The sequence below is a fragment of the Drosophila novamexicana genome, unplaced genomic scaffold (assembly GCF_003285875.2).
Source record: "Drosophila novamexicana strain 15010-1031.04,08,12 unplaced genomic scaffold, DnovRS2.1 tig00001783-arrow-arrow-pilon, whole genome shotgun sequence".
In the NCBI taxonomy this organism is placed as follows: domain Eukaryota; kingdom Metazoa; phylum Arthropoda; class Insecta; order Diptera; family Drosophilidae; genus Drosophila; species Drosophila novamexicana.
In genome coordinates this window covers 22,033-30,000 of record NW_020824891.1, presented here as the reverse complement: position 1 = coordinate 30,000, position 7,968 = coordinate 22,033, and the positions used below count along the sequence as shown (strand labels likewise).

The 7,968-nt window shown below is 38.7% G+C and overlaps 1 protein-coding gene and 1 long non-coding RNA gene across 2 annotated transcripts in view; one reads left to right on the top strand and one right to left on the bottom strand.

Annotated features, from left to right (window-relative positions):
• Nucleotides 1–65, top strand: part of LOC115768439 — a 3,447-nt gene extending 3,382 nt beyond the window's left edge. The window contains exon 2 of the mRNA XM_030712999.1: nucleotides 1–65. This exon is cut by the window's left edge and continues 1,087 nt beyond it. The gene's annotated coding sequence lies outside the window, so the exon portion shown is untranslated.
• LOC115768441 overlaps nucleotides 1–1,613 on the bottom strand; it is a 63,739-nt gene extending 62,126 nt beyond the window's left edge. The window contains exon 1 of the long non-coding RNA XR_004018560.1: nucleotides 1,573–1,613. This is a non-coding gene — a long non-coding RNA (uncharacterized LOC115768441). The remainder of the gene's footprint in view (nucleotides 1–1,572) is intronic.
• Between the last annotated feature and the right edge of the window lie 6,355 nt (nucleotides 1,614–7,968).

Sequence of the window (7,968 nt, the reverse complement as noted above, 5' to 3'; positions counted from 1 at the left end):
AACAAACAACATAATAACATTGTTCAATGAATAGATCGAAAAAAATAACGCACACACACAAGAAATTTCCATGTTCTTCATGTTGCTTTCAGCTCCCTCCCTCTCTCTCTCTCTCTGGTTTGAGCAGCGGAGGGGGCAGGGGGGTTCCATGCAAATCGCTTGGAAAACTGGCAAAGCCAAAGGTTTGCCGCCCGGAAAAACCACTTGGCGGAAATTGCGCCAAACAGAAGAAGTCGCTGGCTACGCAAACTTCTTTACGCTCAAGCGCATTCTCTTAACGTGGCCTCTACTCAATCCCCCCACCACCCCTACCCCCGCGCCAGGCTGCAGCAGGACAATGTCTTCTTCTTATTCGTCTTTTTTTCACAGCAACTACTCAAGCAAAACGCAAACGTCTGCTTGAGCGCAATCAGAGCTGCGCAGCAATTCAATTTCCAAATGCAGGGTATGAAATATCATTATATTTACAGGGTATCAATAGTTAATGTGCTTAACAGAGCCAGATACTCCTTGAGACATGACAATTTCAAGGCTGAGATCCAGATAAAGACACTCATTCAAGACATCGTTATGTAACTCAATATATATATATATATATGTATATATATTCTTGATCAGCCAAGTCGATCCAGCTATATCCGTCTGCCTGTCTTTGTGCATGTCTCTCACTTTTCAAGCTAATGTCATGAAACACAAAGTATATAAGTAAAAAATCGGTCACTATATCATATCTATATTATATATATATATATTTATATATAGATAGGGTAAATCGATCGATCTATAAAAAACTTGTTTCTATTTTCTAGTTATTTCGAACACATTTTTCCCTAAGCCAAATTATGTTAGCATCGAACTTCGATGTCATTTAGCTCTATCGGAACAATCAGTCCAAAATAAATGTTAATTTTATTTGAACTCAGCATTTAGGAGCCTCGCAGTTCTCCTAACCAAATCGGACTACCATATTATATGGCTTCCGGCTTACTTGCAAGAACTCCAAAAGTTTAATATAATCAAATTGAACCCTGAACCCATTGAGAATGGGTATAAGGGTATATTGTATTTGTGCAAAATGCAAATGTATGTAACATGCAGAAGGAAGCATCTCCGACCCCATAAAGTATATATATTCTTGATCAGCATTAATAGCCGAGTCGATCTAGTCATGTCCGTCTTTCTGTCTGTCCGTCTGTCCGTCCGTCCGTCTGTCCGTATGTATGAAGGCAAGGATCTCAGAGCCTTTAAGAGCTAGAGACCTGCAATAGATGTAGGTGTTCCTAGTACCTGCGCAGATCGAGTTTGTTTCCGATAATCGAGAACTTGCTCCATTTCCAAGCAATCGATAAAAGTATCAATTTTTGTAAATAATAAGAGCTAGAGTCATCAAACTTGACATATAGCTTCTAAAATAGAATATATATATGCATTTGATGTTAGAAGAAGAGGGTGCAGGGTATCCCCTAGTCGGAAGCTCCCGACTATAACCTCTTACTTGTTTTTTTTGTTTTTGTATTAGAAACAAAATATGTAAAAAGTGTTTTCAAAAATTGTAATAGCTTAGGTACTTACCATAGATCCTGGAGTTTTATAAGTTGATCCACGCACTTTGCTGAAAAAAAAATGAAACAAATTTATTGGTTTTAGAATTTGTGTTATGTATTTGAAGCCAGAATTGGATTTCGAAATGTCACTTTTTTGTTTTATTCTATGTTTTAAAAAACGAAATATTTGTTAAGTTATTGAAAATATAATTCAATTTCAATTTGAAAAAAAAAAACATAAATTTCGAAAAGGAATAGACTAAGCCACATTTACACAAACGACTTACAATGCGAATTGTGAATTTAACTTCAGGTTAGATGGCAAGAAATATTGGATGCCTTCGTCTTGCAATGCGAATTGTAAATTGAACTTTAGGTTAAATGCTAAGGAAATCTTATGCAAACTACATTTAACGTGAATTGTTTGCTTGAATGCTAAGCAAAGTCTTATTCAAAAGGCTGGCAACGCGAATTGCAAATTTAACTTCAGGTTAAATATCAACAATAATAACAAAAATAGAAAAAGAAGGCTCTTGCAAAGGCTTTTAAGCCTGATGAGCTATTACAGCTACTATTTAAACTTGTTTCCATTCCATCCCCTCCCCACGAAATGCTTACCCCACCCCCACCCCCCCCCCCCCTCTCTCGACTGGTTGCAAATGTGCATAAGATAAATGGAGCACAAAACGCTTTGAGGCAACATTAAAAATGTTTCCCATCTTTCCCTCCCCCTTCCCCTTCCAGCGCACACCCATCAGCAGGCCAAACTACAGTGGCGCCATCTAGCGCCGGGCGTTGGGCCAACTGTTGGCCATATAAAAAGTCATTCACTAATGGCTCGTCAGTAGAGCGGCCGAATGGCTGGCTGGCTGGGCTCATGTGGAGCACATGGGGCAATAGATAGGCGCACCGTGGAGCGAGGGGCGTAAAGCGTAGGGCGGGGGGGCGAGGGGCTGGACCCGAAGTAGGACCAGGATGGATGGCTATGACATGGTCTGGCGTCGTTCTATCCATTTGTATTTGCGCTTCTATTGGCAACATGTGGCGCCTTTTATTAAAAATTTATTTGCTCATATCACACACACACCTACAAGCACACACTCACACACACACACACACACACACGTGGGCAGCGACAGACAAGGCCTAGACGAAAGGTTTGTTGTGCGGCTCGCACACGGCTTTCGTTTTTGCCTCCCCCCATTTCCCCTTTGCCCTTTGACCTTCAGCAGCTGCCGCACTCTTGCATGCGCAGTCTTTAAGACTGCAGAAAATGGAGGGGGAGGGTGGAGGGGGGGAGAGGGGGTGGCAGTCTGGCCAATTGTTGGCAGTCCATTTGGCTGCAACTCTTTTCGCCTTTTTATAGCCATTTGGCGCTCGCTGTCAAGTCCTTTGACCCGCATTCGCATAAATCTGTTGATGGATTGCTTAAAGCCCACTGATGGAATTCGAATTGAAGCAATGCAGCTGCCGGCTGCGAGTCGAATATATCGGAAAATAATAGTTCAATGGTGAATATGCAAGACTAGAAAATCTACCAGGCAATATATCAATATATTTCATCAAGTTTAGCTAATTCTATTACAGTCTAAAAATTTTTAAAAATTAAAAGAAAAAAAAACGGGCAGGTAATTATATTTGATATGTAGATTAATATGAGAGTGAGAATAAGAACATAAGCTAAGAAATGAGTAACAAGTAAGAGGTTCTAGTTGGGAGCTCCCGACTAGGCAATACCCTGAACCCTCTTCTTCCAACATCAAATATATATATACATATATATATATAGTCTATTTTAGAAGCTATATGTCAAGTTTGGTGACTCTAGCTCTTATTATTTACCAAAATTGCCCAAAAAACAGGATATCGATATCGATATTTTTATCGATTGCTTGGAAACGGAGCAAGTTATCGATTATCAGATACAAAATCGATCTGCGCATACATACATCTGAGCATACATACGGACGGACAGACAGACGGACATGGCTAGATCGACTCGGCTATTAATGCTAATCAAGAATATATATACTTTAAGGGGTCGGAGAAGCTTATTTCTGCCTGTTACATACATTTGGATTTTGCACAAATACAATATACCCTTTAACCCATTTTTAATGGGTTCAGGGTATAAAAAGCCCAACTTCGTGAAAATCGGTTGAGTTTTGACCGAGTTATGGGATTGGGAAGTTTTGACCAATGTCTATATAGGATTTTTGAGGGTACAATATATACATGAATTTGGACCCAAAATTAGGTTGTCAGATTTGAATGCCAAATTAATAAAGGGGCCAAACCATGAATAAAAAGCCCAACCTCGTGAAAATCGGTTGAGTTTTGACCGAGTTATGGGATTGGGAAGTTTTGACCCATGTCTATATAGGATTTTTGAGGGGACAATATTTACATGAATTTGGACCCAAAATTAGGTTGTCAGATTTGAATGCCAAATTCATAAAGGGGCCAAACCATGAATAAAAAGCCCAACCTCGTGAAAATCGGTTGAGTTTTGACCGAGTTATGGGATTGGGAAGTTTTGACCCATGTCTATATACGATTTTTCAGGGGACAATATTTACATGAATTTGGACCCAAAATTAGGTTGTCAGATTTGAATGCCAAATTAATAAAGGGGCCAAACCATGAATAAAAAGCCCAACCTCGTGAAAATCGGTTGAGTTTTGACCGAGTTATGGGATTGGGAAGTTTTGACCCATGTCTATATACGATTTTTCAGGGGACAATATATACATGAATTTGGACCCAAAATTAGGTTGTCAGATTTGAATGCCAAATTCATAAAGGGGCCAAACCATGAATAAAAAGCCCAACCTCGTGAAAATCGGTTGAGTTTTGACCGAGTTATGGGATTGGGAAGTTTTGACCCATGTCTATATAGGATTTTTGAGGGGACAATATTTACATGAATTTGGACCCAAAATTAGGTTGTCAGATTTGAATGCCAAATTAATAAAGGGGCCAAACCATGAATAAAAAGCCCAACCTCGTGAAAATCGGTTGAGTTTTGACCGAGTTATGGGATTGGGAAGTTTTGACCATGTCCTATATAGGATTTTTGAGGGTACAATATATACATGAATTTGGACCCAAAATTAGGTTGTCAGATTTGAATGCCAAATTAATAAAGGGGCCAAACCATGAATAAAAAGCCCAACCTCGTGAAAATCGGTTGAGTTTTGACCGAGTTATGGGATTGGGAAGTTTTGACCCATGTCTATATAGGATTTTTCAGGGGACAATATATACATGAATTTGGACCCAAAATTAGGTTGTCAGATTTGAATGCCAAATTAATAAAGGGGCCAAAGCCATGAATAAAAAGCCCAACCTCGTGAAAATCGGTTGAGTTTTGACCGAGTTATGGGATTGGGAAGTTTTGACCCATGTCTATATAGGATTTTTCAGGGGACAATATATACATGAATTTGGACCCAAAATTAGGTTGTCAGATTTGAATGCCAAATTAATAAAGGGGCCAAACCATGAATAAAAAGCCCAACCTCGTGAAAATCGGTTGAGTTTTGACCGAGTTATGGGATTGGGAAGTTTTGACCCATGTCTATATAGGATTTTTCAGGGGACAATATTTACATGAATTTGGACCCAAAATTAGGTTGTCAGATTTGAATGCCAAATTAATAAAGGGGCCAAACCATGAATAAAAAGCCCAACCTCGTGAAAATCGGTTGAGTTTTGACCGAGTTATGGGATTGGGAAGTTTTGACCCATGTCTATATAGGATTTTTCAGGGGACAATATATACATGAATTTGGACCCAAAATTAGGTTGTCAGATTTGAATGCCAAATTAATAAAGGGGCCAAACCATGAATAAAAAGCCCAACCTCGTGAAAATCGGTTGAGTTTTGACCGAGTTATGGGATTGGGAAGTTTTGACCCATGTCTATATAGGATTTTTCAGGGGACAATATATACATGAATTTGGACCCAAAATTAGGTTGTCAGATTTGAATGCCAAATTAATAAAGGGGCCAAACCATGAATAAAAAGCCCAACCTCGTGAAAATCGGTTGAGTTTTGACCGAGTTATGGGATTGGGAAGTTTTGACCCATGTCTATATAGGATTTTTCAGGGGACAATATTTACATGAATTTGGACCCAAAATTAGGTTGTCAGATTTGAATGCCAAATTAATAAAGGGGCCAAACCATGAATAAAAAGCCCAACCTCGTGAAAATCGGTTGAGTTTTGACCGAGTTATGGGATTGGGAAGTTTTGACCATGTCTATATAGGATTTTTCAGGGGACAATATATACATGAATTTGGACCCAAAATTAGGTTGTCAGATTTGAATGCCAAATTAATAAAGGGGCCAAACCATGAATAAAAAGCCCAACCTCGTGAAAATCGGTTGAGTTTTGACCGAGTTATGGGATTGGGAAGTTTTGACCCATGTCTATATAGGATTTTTCAGGGGACAATATTTACATGAATTTGGACCCAAAATTAGGTTGTCAGATTTGAATGCCAAATTAATAAAGGGGCCAAACCATGAATAAAAAGCCCAACCTCGTGAAAATCGGTTGAGTTTTGACCGAGTTATGGGATTGGGAAGTTTTGACCCATGTCTATATAGGATTTTTCAGGGGACAATATATACATGAATTTGGACCCAAAATTAGGTTGTCAGATTTGAATGCCAAATTAATAAAGGGGCCAAACCATGAATAAAAAGCCCAACCTCGTGAAAATCGGTTGAGTTTTGACCGAGTTATGGGATTGGGAAGTTTTGACCCATGTCTATATAGGATTTTTGAGGGTACAATATATACATGAATTTGGACCCAAAATTAGGTTGTCAGATTTTAATGCCAAATTAATAAAGGGGCCAAACCATGAATAAAAAGCCCAACCTCGTGAAAATCGGTTGAGTTTTGACCGAGTTATAGGATTGGGAAGTTTTGACCCATGTCTATATAGGATTTTTCAGGGGACAATATATACATGAATTTGGACCCAAAATTAGGTTGTCAGATTTGAATGCCAAATTAATAAAGGGGCCAAACCATGAATAAAAAGCCCAACCTCGTGAAAATCGGTTGAGTTTTGACCGAGTTATGGGATTGGGAAGTTTTGACCCATGTCTATATAGGATTTTTCAGGGGACAATATTTACATGAATTTGGACCCAAAATTAGGTTGTCAGATTTGAATGCCAAATTAATAAAGGGGCCAAACCATGAATAAAAAGCCCAACCTCGTGAAAATCGGTTGAGTTTTGACCGAGTTATGGGATTGGGAAGTTTTGACCCATGTCTATATAGGATTTTTGAGGGTACAATATATACATGAATTTGGACCCAAAATTAGGTTGTCAGATTTGAATGCCAAATTAATAAAGGGGCCAAACCATGAATAAAAAGCCCAACCTCGTTAAAATCGGTTGAGTTTTGTCCGAGTTATGGGATTGGGAAGTTTTGACCCATGTCTATATAGGATTTTTCAGGGGACAATATATACATGAATTTGGACCCAAAATTAGGTTGTCAGATTTGAATGCCAAATTCATAAAGGGGCCAAACCATGAATAAAAAGCCCAACCTCGTGAAAATCGGTTGAGTTTTGACCGAGTTATGGGATTGGGAAGTTTTGACCCATGTCTATATAGGATTTTTCAGGGGACAATATTTACATGAATTTGGACCCAAAATTAGGTTGTCAGATTTGAATGCCAAATTAATAAAGGGGCCAAACCATGAATAAAAAGCCCAACCTCGTGAAAATCGGTTGAGTTTTGACCGAGTTATGGGATTGGGAAGTTTTGACCAACTGTCTATATAGGATTTTTCAGGGGACAATATTTACATGAATTTGGACCCAAAATTAGGTTGTCAGATTTGAATGCCAAATTAATAACGGGGCCAAACCATGAATAAAAAGCCCAACCTCGTGAAAATCGGTTGAGTTTTGACCGAGTTATGGGATTGGGAAGTTTTGACCCATGTCTATATAGGATTTTTCAGGGGACAATATTTACATGAATTTGGACCCAAAATTAGGTTGTCAGATTTGAATGCCAAATTAATAAAGGGGCCAAACCATGAATAAAAAGCCCAACCTCGTGAAAATCGGTTGAGTTTTGACCGAGTTATGGGATTGGGAAGTTTTGACCCATGTCTATATAGGATTTTTGAGGGTACAATATATACATGAATTTGGACCCAAAATTAGGTTGTCAGATTTGAATGCCAAATTAATAAAGGGGCCAAACCATGAATAAAAAGCCCAACCTCGTGAAAATCGGTTGAGTTTTGACCGAGTTATGGGATTGGGAAGTTTTGACCCATGTCTATATAGGATTTTTGAGGGTACAATATATACATGAATTTGGACCCAAAATTAGGTTGTCAGATTTGAATGCCAAATTAATAAAGGGGCCAA